Source organism: Oreochromis aureus, linkage group 23 (assembly GCF_013358895.1).
Source record: "Oreochromis aureus strain Israel breed Guangdong linkage group 23, ZZ_aureus, whole genome shotgun sequence".
NCBI lineage: Eukaryota > Metazoa > Chordata > Actinopteri > Cichliformes > Cichlidae > Oreochromis > Oreochromis aureus.
In genome coordinates this window covers 12795624-12809936 of record NC_052963.1, presented here as the reverse complement: position 1 = coordinate 12809936, position 14313 = coordinate 12795624, and the positions used below count along the sequence as shown (strand labels likewise).

The 14313-nt window shown below is 41.1% G+C and overlaps 1 long non-coding RNA gene across 1 annotated transcript; it reads right to left on the bottom strand.

Annotated features, from left to right (window-relative positions):
* Window positions 1-12014: 12014 nt before the first annotated feature.
* On the bottom strand, window positions 12015-12453 carry LOC120436228. Its single transcript, XR_005610257.1, has 3 exons — window positions 12408-12453; window positions 12250-12295; window positions 12015-12140 (listed from the first exon to the last, which is right to left on the bottom strand). It is a non-coding gene; the product is annotated as an uncharacterized LOC120436228 (long non-coding RNA).
* Window positions 12454-14313: the final 1860 nt, after the last annotated feature.

Here is a 14313-nt window from a genome sequence, read left to right as displayed (position 1 = left end):
AGCAATGAAATTCTTACTTTGCAGGTTCCCTTCACACAAAGAAAGTAATAAATAAGTAAAACAGTGCTTTGTAGCACTTGTAGCTTGTAACTATTGTGTGGGTGTAATCAGAATTGAAAGTGTAAGCAGTTGCAGCACTTTCACAGTGATAATAAATACAGAGTATGCAAAAGTGTTTATGTAAAGATATATGCAAAATTGCTTATTTACAGATTAATATAAATGTACAAAATTGCAAATTTACAGTTATGGATAATTACAGTTTGACAGTAAGTCAGTGATTTAGTAGCCTGATGGCCTGTGGATAGAAACAGTTTTTTAGTCTGGTTGCCCTTGCTTTCACATTTATGTAGCGTCTGCCAGATGGCAGGAGTGTGAACAGTGTGTGCTGTGGGTGGGTGCGGTCCTTGATGAACCCCTTTTCCTGACCTGAGTGTTGTAAATGTCCTGTAGTGATGGGAGGGGTAGTCCACAGATGAGTTGTGCCGTTTTAATGACACACTGGAGAGCCTTCCTGTCCTGAGTGGTGCAGTTCCCGTACCACACTGTGATAGAGTTTGTCAGGATACAAACTCCATCACAGAGTTTGTATCCTGTGCATCTGTAAAAGTTCCTGACAAGTTTGGATGTTAATTCAAATTTTCTCCTTAGGAAGAAGAGTTGTTGTTGAGCCATCTTGATGATCTGCCATGTGTTATGGGTCCAGGTGAGATCCTCACTGATGTGGGGAATTTGAAAGTCTTCACCCTCTCCACCTGAGTCCCGTTGATGTGTAGTGGGGTGTGCTGGTCTCTCCTCATCCTTGGGTCAATAATCATCTCCTTAGTCTTCTCGGCATTTAAGGAGAGAATATTTTCCAGGCACCAGGACACCAGCTGAGCCACCTCTTTCTTGTAAGCAGTGTCCTATCCACCAGGAATCAGCCTGACATTGGTTGTCTCGTTAGTGAATTTAATGATGGAGGTGTTGCTCTTGGAGGGGACGCAGTCATAGGTGAAGAAGGTGTACAGGAGTGGACTGAGCACACAGGCTTGAGGAGTGCCTGTGCCCACTATCTTTGTATCTGATGTCCTGGTACCAACTCTGGCTGCCTGAGGTCTGCCTGTGATGAAGTCCAGGACAAAGCTTAGTCCAAGAGTAGAGAGCTTTGCCAACAATCTGTTTGGGATGATGGTGTTGAATGCTGAATTGTAGTCTATAAAGAACATTCGAACATAGGTGTCCTTCTTTTCAAGGTATGAGAGGGCTGACCCTGCTCCTCCTATGCAGGAAATCAGTGATATGTTGGAGGCCCTGCCACATGCATCTGGAATCTGAGTTGTTATACTATCCTTCCAGTTTCAATCTGTACTGCCTCTTGGCTTCTCTGATGGATCTTCATAGGTCATATCTGGCCTTTTTTGTAGCTCTCTGCATCACCAGAGGCAAATGCAGTGGAGCATGCATGCAGTGTAGGAGCCATTTTTTCTGTTGGTACCTTATGTATGCCGCTCTGGGTCAACATTTGTGTTTTAGGATATGGTGTGTCTATGGGAATGTATTTGAGGTAGACACGCGTCATTAGCAGCAGGTGTGTTGTTGTTCAGAAGTAGCAAACAGTTTGTGGCTACTGCACTGTTATGATATAGCGCTGAATAAAGAGAACTGTTGAAAACAAATGAAATTGATGGAAGTGGAATAAAGATTCAAAACGAACAAGATAAGTACAGCTGGAGTTAAGGGACTGTAACAAGTTTAATAATGTAAATTAAATAAAGCTAACCATCTAAAAGAGAGTATAACGGGCCTCAATTAAAAATAATTGGCTCCCCCTGGCTCCCCCCAGGGCTGTGTGCTCCCCCCCCTGCTCTTCATCCTCTACACCAGTGACTGCAGATCCACACAGCCCATCTGTCACCTGGTGAAATACAGTGGCTTGAAAAAGTATTCGGCCCCCTTGAACCTTTCCACATTATGTCACATTACAGCCACAAACATGAATCAATTTTATTGGAATTCCAGGTGAAAGACCAACACAAAGTGGTGTACACGTGAGAAGTGGAACGAAAATCCTACATGATTCCAAACATTTTTTACAAATAAATAACTGCAAAGTGGGGTGTGCGTAAGTATTCAGCCCCCTGAGTCAATACTTTGTAGAACCACCTTTTGCTGCAATTACAGCTGCCAGTCTTTTAGGGTATGTCTCTACCAGCTTTGCACATCTAGAGACTGAAATCCTTGCCCATTCTTCTTTGCAAAACAGCTCCAGCTCAGTCAGATTAGATGGACAGCGTTTGTGAACAGCAGTTTTCAGATCTTGCCACAGCTTCTCGATTGGATTTAGATCTGGACTTTGACTGGGCCACTCTAACACACGGATATGTTTTGTTTTAAACCGTTCCATTGTTGCCCTGGCTTTATGTTTAGGGTTGTTGTCCTGCTGGAAGGTGAACCTCCGCCCCAGTCTCAAGTCTTTTGCAGACTCCAAGAGGTTTTCTTCCAAGATTGCCCTGTATTTGGCTCCATCCATCTTCCCATCAACTCTGACCAGCTTCCCTGTCCCTGCTGAAGAGAAGCACCCCAGAGCATGATGCTGCCACCACCATATTTGACAGTGGGGATGGTGTGTTCAGAGTGATGTGCAGTGTTAGTTTTCCGCCACACATAGCGTTTTGCATTTTGGCCAAAAAGTTCCATTTTGGTCTCATCTGACCAGAGCACCTTCTTCCACATGTTTGCGGTGTCCCCCACATGGCTTGTGGCAAACTGCAAACGGGACTTCTTATGGTTTTCTGTTAACAATGGCTTTCTTCATGCCACTCTTCCATAAAGGCCAACTTTGTGCAGTGCACGACTAATAGTTGTCCTATGGACAGATTCCCCACCTGAGCTGTAGATCTCTGCAGCTCGTTCAGAATCACCATGGGCCTCTTGGCTGCATTTCTGATCAGCGCTCTCCTTGTTCGGCCTGTGAGTTTAGGGTGGACGGCCTTGTCTTGGTAGGTTTACAGTTGTGCCATACTCCTTCCATTTCTGAATGATGGCTTGAACAGTGCTCCGTGGGATGTTCAAGGCTTGGGAAATCTTTTTGTAGCCTAAGCCTGCTTTAAATTTCTCAATAACTTTATCCCTGACCTGTCTGGTGTGTTCTTTGGACTTCATGGTGTTGTTGCTCCCAATATTCTCATAGACAACCTCTGAGGCCGTCACAGAGCAGCTGTATTTGTACTGACATTAGATTGCACACAGGTGCACTCTATTTAGTCATTAGCACTCATCAGGCAATGTCTATGGGCAACTGACTGCACCCAGACCAAAGGGGGCTGAATAATTACGCACACCCCACTTATCAGTTATTTATTTGTAAAAAAATGTTTGGAATCATGTATGATTTTCGTTCCACTTCTCACGTGTACACCACTTTGTATTGGTCTTTCACGTGGAATTCCAATAACATTGATTCATGTTTGTGGCTGTAATGTGACAAAATGTGGAAAAGTTCAAGGGGGCCAAATACTTTTGGAAGCCACTGTATGCTGACGACATAGCTCTCCTGTCACTGCTGCCAGGCCCCTCACAACACCACAGGCCCGCTCTTCAGGAGTTTGTAGAGTGGTGTAACAGCTCCAAACTTGAACTGAACGTGAGCAAAACCAAAGAGATGGTAGTGACCTTCTCCAGTAGGCAGAGGGATCTGGCTGCTTCAGTCACCACCACCATCCACGGGAAGCCAGTGGAGGTAGTTGAGGAGTACAAATACCTGGGAACCATCTTTGACAACATCCTGAAATTCTCTGCCAACACAGAGGAGAATCTCAGGCGGTGCCACCAACAGCTATACCTCTTTAGGAAACTCAACTCCTTTGGAGTCAGCACACCCATCATGATGACTTTTAATTATGCCTTCCTGGAAAGCATTATGACCTTCTCCATCACCTGCTGGTTCCACTCCCTCAGCCTTCAGAACAGGAACAGACTGCAGCACACTGCATCAGTGTGCTCTAAAATCATTGGCCTGCCTGTCAGAACTCTGGCACAGGTTTTCAGCCAACAGGCCCTTAGACAGGCAGCCAAATCATCAGTGACCCCGCTCACATTCTTCACCCTGCATTTTAATGGCTCCCACCCTGCTTTTTAACTGCAGCCGATAAGACCATTTCCCACACCTGAAACATAAACTACTCTATACTGTTTTTATACTGCCGACAGTTTATTCACTTTTAGACAATTACAGTTATTTATTCACCTATTCAGTCACTTTCATTTTAAAACTGTGTATATACTGTATAGTCTATGTATTTATTATCTCACTCTTATTGCCTGTTTATGCCTTGTCCTTATCTTCAAAGTCATGCTGCTCTGTTGTATCTTAATTGCCCCTTGGGGATAAATAAAGTCTCTCTGATTCTGATTCTGAATAAAACCTCTATGGTTCAAGAGTCATTCAGTGATTTAGTTGTTTTGTGTAATGGAGCAAAAATTTTTCATGGTCCATTGATGTGTTTGTTACCAGATGATGAAAAAGAAAAGCATGAAACATGGTTTAAAGCAAAAATAATATCTTTTGATAAGTTTGCTTATGAAGTGAGACAGTGCTTATCTGGTTGCGAACATTTGAATTTAAAGGGTAATAATGGTGTTGATGATGGTGTTAACCCAGAGGACAATGTTTCAAATGTTGTTGATAAATCACTTCCATCACTAAAGGCTCAACTAGTGGTAAAGTAAGCACAACTTCTTCTGCAAGAATAAAAGCAAAAGCAGAAAAAGCCGCATTACTTGGTGGCATAGATATATCGCATAGATAGAGAAAAACTGCAGATGCAGCCGCTGTCAAGCCCGGTACACCAGTCAAAGAAGATAAAACTGCAATACTAAAAGCAGTGTATCTGCAATGATCCTACCACAAGCACAAATAGAAAGTGAGGCTCTACAAGCTCAAACAGGCACCACAACAGAATTTCATAATTTGGATCCTCTACCACGCAGGTCGATTCTTACAGTAGGAGAAAGACAGTCTGAGGATATTTGTGCCATTTTACAAAGACGAAATGAAATAACAGCAACCCTGGTTCAGCATCAGCGTTCATCATCCATACCATCCAGGAAAATCCCTGTATTCAATGGTGATCCTCTTCAGTACATCTCTTTCATCGGTGCGTTTGAACAAGGAGTGGAAGAAAATTGTATTGTACTGTATTATTTGGAGCAGTTTACAACAGGACAGCCAAGAGAGCTAGTACGCAGTTGCCAATATATGGCTGCAGGACAAGGCTATATACAAGCAAAGCAAATGCTCAAAGAGCACTTTGGAAATGAATATAAACTCGCAACTGCTTACATTGAAAAGGCATGATCCTGGCCTGCCATTAAAAATGAAGATGTGAAATCATTGCAAGCACATTCTCTGTTCTTACATGGGGGTTGTAATGTCATGAAAACCCTGCAATGTATGCAGGAACTGGATATGCAAATGAACATGAAAATCATTTTATGCAAACTGCCATGCAAAATGAGAGAGAACTGGAGAGCCTTTGCATATGATGTACTGACAAATTCTAAAAATAGAGTTAGATTTCAAATTTCAAATTCTTTTGGATCCTTTATTTCCGGACATTCAGAATGTAACATCAACAATCCCTGTCTGAAAGGTCAACAACAAACTGAAGAAAGTTAAAGCCAACCAAACAAGTTAAAAGGAACAGCTTTGCTGATACAGTCACACCCATGAACATGGATAAAACCTACAGCACGGGAAGGTTAATTACCACAACAAACCATGACTTTACAGTAAAGCCATGTTGTATCTGCTGTACTCAACAACACACACTGGAGGAGTGTCAACAGTTTCAGCAGAGGAAGCACAAAGACAAAATGCTTTTTCTAAAGGAGAAAGGGCTGTGTTTTGGTTGCTTAGGTGCTAGGCACATTAGTAAAGACTGTACAAGTGTTTGACACTGTCCTCCATATTGATAACAGAGGCACAAATAGTTTAGGTCCAGAATCCTCTGGAGAGTTCCTATAAAAACTTGTGGTCATACAGGGGCCAGAAGAGACAGTGGCTTGCTTTCCATTCTGCCAGTTCAAATAAAATCCGTTAAAGGTAGTCATGTCATACAGATATATGCATTTTTAGATTCTGACAGTTCAGCTAGTTTCTGTTCAGAGCACATCATGCAAAGGCTAAATCTTGTGGGTAAAATAACTTGCTTTCTGTTACAAATGATGGGTCAAGAAAAAGTTGTCTCTGCACACTAACTTGCTGGTCTAGAAATTCCTGGTTTGGGCAACAGTGCCTTCTATGAACTTCCAGAAGTCCTAACACAGTAAAGGATGTCTGTCACTACAGATAACCTTGCAAAAAAACCCACAAGATCTGGTCAAGTGGCCATATCTATCAAAGGTTCAAATTCCCTACATAATGGCTAAAGTGGACCTGTTGATTGAATGCAATGCTCCCAAGTTATTGGAACCACTGGAGGTCATTCATAGCCAGGGGACTGGCCCATGTGCTATATGAACAGCATTGGGATGGGCCATAAATGGTTCTTTAGAAGGTGGTAAAAGCAACTTGGACAGCGAGCACCCACCAGCAGTCATGAATAGGATATCTGTTTGTAAGCTGGAGGAAACGTTGAAAAGTCAATACAATTATGACTTTAATGAAAAGGAGGTGGACCTCAAGTTCATGGAAGAATCTGCCTCAGATGGACACCTGAAGTTACCTTTTAAAAAGGATAACATAAAGATGCCAAACAATTTCTTCATAGTTAAACTGTCAATGGAAAATTGTACTTAGTAGTCAGTATAAGCTTTTAATGATATAAGTTTGCATATGATAGAATACTGTATGTTGACCTTTTGATGACTTAGACTGTTGTCCACTACAAGACTGTTTTATAAATTCTTTCTCACAGCGATAATAGCTGAACAAGCAGGAAGAGGAGAGCTGGATACTTTTATCTGCGCTCTCTAACAAGAAGAAGGGCTGCGTCCTTCTGAATCTCACAACACACACACATACACCTCAACCACTCTTATCTTCACTCCCTACGCACTAACATTCCTCTGCCTATGAATAGACGTATTCACTGTTGTCACCAGTGACTATAAATGCACGAATAAAGAAGTACACTGTGTGACTCTCTTCTGAGACGTTCACCCATGTACATGTGATTGATTATATTGTCTCACTGTGTCTCTGTTTTACTTTGGCAGCCTTCTATTTGGGAGATTTCCCCCGACATAAACAAAGACTGCAAAGTCAAAAAAGAAAACTTCTTCATAATGAACAGTTGCATAAAGAATATAAAAACGTCATGGATGACAGCAGCTGGCTTGAGAAAATGGGAAGAAGTGGTACATTCCTCATCACGCTGTCTGCCAAGAAAGGATCTATAAGAACAGTATTTGACTGTGGGGCATCATTCAGGGACATCATGAAACCATCAGCTCATACAAGGTCCTAATGTCACAAGCACATTGCTTGGGGTTTTGCTTAGATTTCAACAGGATGCAGTTGCATTTATGGGTGACATAAAAGCAATGTTTTATCGAGTTAAAGTTGCCAAAGAGGACAGGGACTTTCTGTGTTTCTTGTGGTGGCCAGGTGGAGATCTGAGCAAGGATATGACTGACTTCTGCATGACGGTTCATCTGTTTGGTGCACTGTCTTCCCCAGCTGCACCAGCTTTGCTTTGAGAAAAGAAGCTGAAGACAATCAAACTGAATATTATGTGAAACGGTAAAAAATAACTTCTATGTGGATGACTGTTTGAAGAGTGTGGTGTCCACCTCAGATGCTATCAATTTGGTCAAAGATCTTTCAGTACTTTGTCAAAGGGAGGATTTATGCTGACCAAGGGGTCAGTACCAATCGCACCCTGTTGCAAAGTGGACGATCTGATATCCTCGTGTTGGTGTTGTTCCCTCGTCATCATAATAAATGTTGTTCCAGGCTCAACATTGCAAGTGACCAATCACCTTCTCCTGACGTCATCCGCGACCTCGAAAAAAACAAACGCCTTCAAAAAATCTACTTCACTTGCGAGAAGAGAAACCGCCTCTGTAAGGACAATATGTATAGTGCTTACCATTTATTAAAGAAAAGTATCCTGAAATGCAAAGAATTCAAGTTCCTGGATCGGAAGCGGTTTCTCTTCTCGCAAGTGAAGTAGATTTTTTTTAAGGCGGTATTTTTCAAAGGCACAAAAGGGGGACGTCACAACAATGTGATTGGTCACTTGCAATGTTGAGCCTGGAACAACATTATTTATGATGACGAGGGAATAACACCAACACGAGGATATCAGATCATCCGTTGCAAAGTATCCCAGAGAAGGAAAGGGCTAAAGACTTCAAAGAACTAACTCTTGACAGAGACAAACCTCCTGTAAAAAGAGCTCTGGGCTTGCAATGGTGTGTGTAAACTGATTCATTCGACTTTAAAATTGTTCCTCAAAATCCTAGATGTGGAATGTTTTCAATATCTACCTCTACTTACGATCCACTGGGACTTCTTGCACCAGTCCTGTTGCCTGCCAAAATAATGCAGGAAGAGCTTTGCAAAAGGAACGTCGGATAGGATGAACCAATACCCCAAAACATGTTTCAAAGGTGGAAAGGTTAGCTCAATGATTTGCAGATGCTTTCTCCTTTCCAGGTTACATCTCTAAAACCAGTCACTATTCCAAATCTGGAACGATACAGCCGCTGTAATTGCCATCTGGATTGACCTTTATTTAAGGGCTCAGTTTGAGAATTTACCTCAACCAATCTGTATTTTGTACAGATAGTACATCTTTACTCATATACATAATGAATGAGGATAAACGTTTCCTTGCCTTTGTGGCAAATAGTCTCATTCATTACAACGGCAACTAAAGGATCACAACGGAGATATGTTAGTGTGGCCAAGTGGTCAAAAAGGGTTATATAAAAAATGATAAAATGACAACGCTACTTAGGGAATTTCACCCCAGGAAATATAAAATCTTCTTAAAAACCGAAAAAGGTTGCACAGGTTGAAGGATGCACTACTGAGGCAAATTGGCCTAACAGAGAGACCGAGAGTAGAAGAGGCGAGGGCAATCAGGCCAGCGAGAGAGACAGGGCAGTGGCGGCGCGAGTAGCCCATCTGGCCACATTAGCACAAAAGAAAATCCAGCAGATGATGCTACAAGAGGGCTCAAGGCCAGGAACATTGTTCATAGCAGTCGCTGAATCGAAGCACCAGGCTTTCTGCAGGAGCCAGAAAGTGATTAGCCCACCAATCTAATGGAATGCTCCTTAGAACCAGAGGACCCTGAAATCAAAAGTGAGTCAGTGGCTACAAGTGTAGGCTTAGCCTCTACATGCAGCATGGAACATACCTCACAGTTCAACTACGGTTTCTGATTTGGATATACTTTATAGCACTTGGTGGGGAAAATATTGTCAATGCGTGTGCGAATATAGCTGGTAACCACTGATGCATATTCCTCTAGATCCACAGAACTGTCCTCTCTCAGGGCAGCAGTCTTAAACACACACCAGATTGTAGATTGTAGAGCACGTGTCAAACTCAAGGCCTGCGGCCCACATCTGGCCCGGCGGACATTTATATCTGGCCCGCGAGATCATTTTATACAGATTTATTATTATTGTTATGCATGGCCCGGCGATATGAGGCGCTAATAACACACAAACTACAGATCCCATAATGCAGCGCTGCAGCCTCCTTGCCGAACGCTAGCTAGCTGGGAACATTACCACAATGACTGTAGAAAACATAACAACAATCAACTAATTAACTGAAATATAGTCTGTAAAGCAATGCTATTACACTGTTTACTGCTACAGTGTTGCTACTCTTGCACTGACAGTAGTAACAAAGTATCAGCACGGCTGAATTTACTCTGAATGGAAATAATTCTGACCTCTGAACTGTATGTTTGATAAGTGCATAAACTGTACCTCTACCTCTACAGCTGAAAACAGTTTGTATCCGCACTCTGAGGGTCTGCTGAATTGTTTTTAATATGGCACTTTTTGACGAACTGCAGATGATGAATTCCTCTTTATTGGACATAGTGTCCTAGAAGAAGAGGGGGTAGTTTTACTATGCATCATAAAACGCAATCATGCATCTTCCAACTGTATCTTTCTGTTCTGGCTTTAGAATCATTGGTTGTTTACTGATCCGTACTTTGGGAGTCATACTGTTGTGATACTGGGGAGAAAAGGGTAAGCTTTGATATACTAAACCATTACACACAAAACTTCAAAAACCTAAAGAGTGAGTGAGAGCCTGCTAGCTGTGTCATTCAGCAATAAACTTATCTACAAATGTGTTAGTAAAGAGTGACTTGTACTTCTGTCCCATTAAGCAACGGTTTAACAAATTTCACTGCAAACTATAAAGGAATTTGGATTTAAATAGAACATAGTAGTGATGGATTAAGTGCAGGAAACACTAGTATAAGGTGTCTATGGAACAAATCTCCTTCAGCGTTCAAAATGACCAAAGTGAGGACTACAAGCGTATCTCTCAGTTGGTTGTGTTTAGGGAAAAAGCAGCTAAATACACTGAGACTGCTCCACATTGTTAGCGAGTTAACTCTGGATATCTGTAGGTTTTGTCAAACTTGGAGTGAACAAAAGCAGAAAAACAGTAAAAGATGCAGACGGTGAAAGTCTGGTTTATTTTATGAACACAATGAAACATTTTACAGTCCACAGAGCAAAGTAGCATACATGATAAATAGATACACATAACACGGACAGTGAGAAGTAAAACTCGTCGTCTTACCACATGTTATATTCTGTAAACTTAAAATAAACCACAGAAATTAGTGTTTAGTGTTTTAAAGTCATCTATTAAAAACATGAGTCAACATTACTGAAGTGACACTTTAACGATGCTTCATATCACAGTGTTTATGATGATAAAACATGTTCTCTCATTAGTAGATGTCTGCGCTGCCACTTGTCATGAAAATGTCCAGAGCCAGGGTTCAGCTTCCTCTTCAATCACCACTGATCATTAATAGGGCCACAAAAGATTTGTCACATTATCCCCATAAACAACATGCTTTTATAGAAATCATTGTGACACAAAATATTTATATTCTTGTTTCACAATGTGCATGAACTCAAGATCTTTAGAGTTTCATATTTATAAAGCATCGCAAATAATACATTTATACCATTGTATGAGCTACACTTCTTGTAAAAACTGATTGGTAATGCGTTTGAGAAAAACTCCTGCTGTGACCTTCCTTCTGTGAGGGCACACACACTCACACTCACACACACACACACACACACACACACACACACACAGAGAGAGAGAGAGAGAGAGGGGGGAGATCATTAATACAAAGCATTGGAGTCGGTTTTGGATTTTCACTTGTTGTTGGCTTCAATATGAACAGTCACATAAAATTCATTCCAATTTTTGACTTTGCTTCAATTAGGATGTTTCTTTAAATCTACAACACCTTCCTTTTCAAAAAGTTTACTGACATAGTAAAGAAGTAGCTAGGGAACTCAGTAAGTATGAGCAACAATAGCTTAAGGACACTATGTCCAATAAAGAGGAATTCATCATCTGCAGTTCGTGAAAAAGCGCAATATTAAAAACAATTCAGCAGACCCTCAGAGTGCGGATACAAACTGTTTTCAGCTGTAGAGGTAGAGGTACAGTTTATGCACTTATCAAACATACAGTTTAGAGGCTTGCATTAGAGTGCTTTGGTGCTTGGGCATCTTTTATTTAGCATGGTTGTATCATTGTGAATGTAGCTATATAAATAAATACGCTCAAGAGTCTATCGTATGTTTGTCATGCAACTAAAAATTCGAAAATATATTTTTAAATCAGTAACTTTGCAAATTTAGAGGATTTGTTTTCGGACAACATATGTGTCACTTTTTAAACAGGGTTTGAATAATCAGCACTGACATACAGACATTTATGCGCTGGGTATAACAGACATGCTTACCGTGTGAAAGGCCCACCGATGTCTTGGAGCAGAGAAACACGCTGTATTGTTGCTTTTCTCTGTTGTATAAACAGCGCCCGTAGGTCAGAAACGCTGTGTGCGGGTAGCAAAGGCAGCTCCAACGCACACCCAGGCATCCCGCTTCTGTAGGTTTTTCTGGACAACTTATTGAACCTGTACCCGGGGGATAAGCGCAGTTAATACAAGGTTTAAACAAAACACACACACACACACACACACATACACACGCACATATTTAAAACATGTGTAATACTGTATTTACCTTGTGTTTTTTAGAGGTGTTGTTTGCCCTATATAGCTTTGTGATCCTGTAGAAAGAAAGAGAAATACACATTTTAATGTTACTATGTGTGAAACAGGTAAGATTGCTTCTAAACAATGAGGCACAAACTGTTTTGTGTGAGAAGAAGAAACACAAACCTTGTGTAAGTGGAACGTGGGGTGTCCCGGTGTGCCGAGTTCCTAAAAATCAGGCTTTTGTTTAGAAAAGAAAACAGTTTGAATATTTTATGATATACAGCTGTATAAATTTAAGAATCCATTAATAGTCTTGTTTTACCTACCATATATGTTGTCCATGTTAAAAAGAACGCTCTTAGGTTTGCTGCCCGTGCTGATGAACGAAGTGTTATGCTCTCAAGGGTCGTTGTAAAGGGTTAGTGTGCCTGATTAGGGCATTTTTATATAGGTGGGGCTTGTTTCAGTTGACCTCTGAGATGCAGAGATAAAGGTGTGGGGGTGTAAGCAACGGGTGAAACCTGTTTGGAGGATCGGATGGTCAGTAGAAAGTGTAATGGAAAGATAAAAGGTGAAAAACCTTTGGTGGCTCCGTTGGACCTGGTTTCAGTTGACCTCTGACATGATAAGATAAAGGAGACTGTTTGTATTGAAAACTATGGAAGTACGGTTGAGATGCTCTTGATAAGGATGACCTCTTCTGCTGACTGTAGGGGGTCTAACTGTAAGCCCCCCTCTGTCTAACTGTTGCAGAATTAAGAATCCCTGTTTATTTCTAAAGGAATACCTGCTGTTTGTGATATTCTGTTTGAAACTATTACCCCCTGTGTGTTTCAGAGCGCTAAAGAATAAGCAAAATGCTCCTAAAACAGTTAAATCATCTATGTGTGTTTGTGACTAGTAGATGATTATAGGACTATCTGCATTAAAGGAACATTGGGGGTTGTTACAGTGATAGTGTGGCTATGTGTGAATATGTGTTTTTTAGAAGGTGGAAAAAACTTTCTGTTTAAAACTATTAGCCTCTGTGTGTTTCAGAGCACTAAAGAAAAGCAAAATACCCCTAAACTAGTTAAATTAAATCATCTATGTCTAAATAACAGAACTCTGAGACCTATACAATCCTTTAAAACAGCTTAATTAAAACACATAATGGTTTCATTAAATAAAACGCTATTAAACACATATGACCCCTGAACTCACAAGCATGTGCAAAGTCCGTTCACGCGCACATGCCCTCACATGAATGCGCAGGGGGATAGGGGAGGGGGGGCAAAAAAGTATAGGTATATTACTACTTTCATGACTACTAGGTTTACCTTGTCAGCTTTGTGTTTATTGTTTGCATTCAGAATAAATTCAACCATGCTGATACTTTGTTACCACTGCCTGTGCAAGAGTACCGACATTGTAACAGGAAAGAGTGTAAAAGCATTACTTTACAGACTATAGTTTAGTTAATGGGTTTATTGTTGTTAGACATCATATCTACCACAGAGTGTTATCTGTTGTAATTACTGCTGTACTATATGCACCAATTTTTGCAAGCAACCCCATATGTCAACCCACATGTCAGAGCGGCACTTGAGTATTCTTTGGTCCACTGAGAGATTTATCCAATTAAGCTATGATTCTGTGTTCATATCATTTTGCATTATCTGCTTCTGTCCCATGGTTAATATTATGTTTTGTTGTCTTATTATCACAATATCACAAACTGTTAATGTTGAGGCCAAAGCAGTACTTACTATGGACTGTCGTACTGCCCAGTTGGTATCCAGAGACTGCATTTCCTGTTTTTCAACCCATGTTTGAGGAAGTCTGTTCTTCTCCTGTTTATCCAAAGTCTGCACTGGCCACACAGCCCCACAGCATGATGGAACCACCACCATATTTTACTGTAGGTAGCAGGTGTTTTTTCTTGGAATGCTGTGTTCTTTTTCCTCCATGCATAACGCCCCTTGTTATGTCCAAATAACTCAATTTTAGTTTCATCAGTCCACAGCACCTTATTCCAGAATGAAGCTGGCTTGTCCAAATGTGCTTTAGCATATCTCAAGCGGCTCTGTTTGTGCGTGGGTGGAGAAAA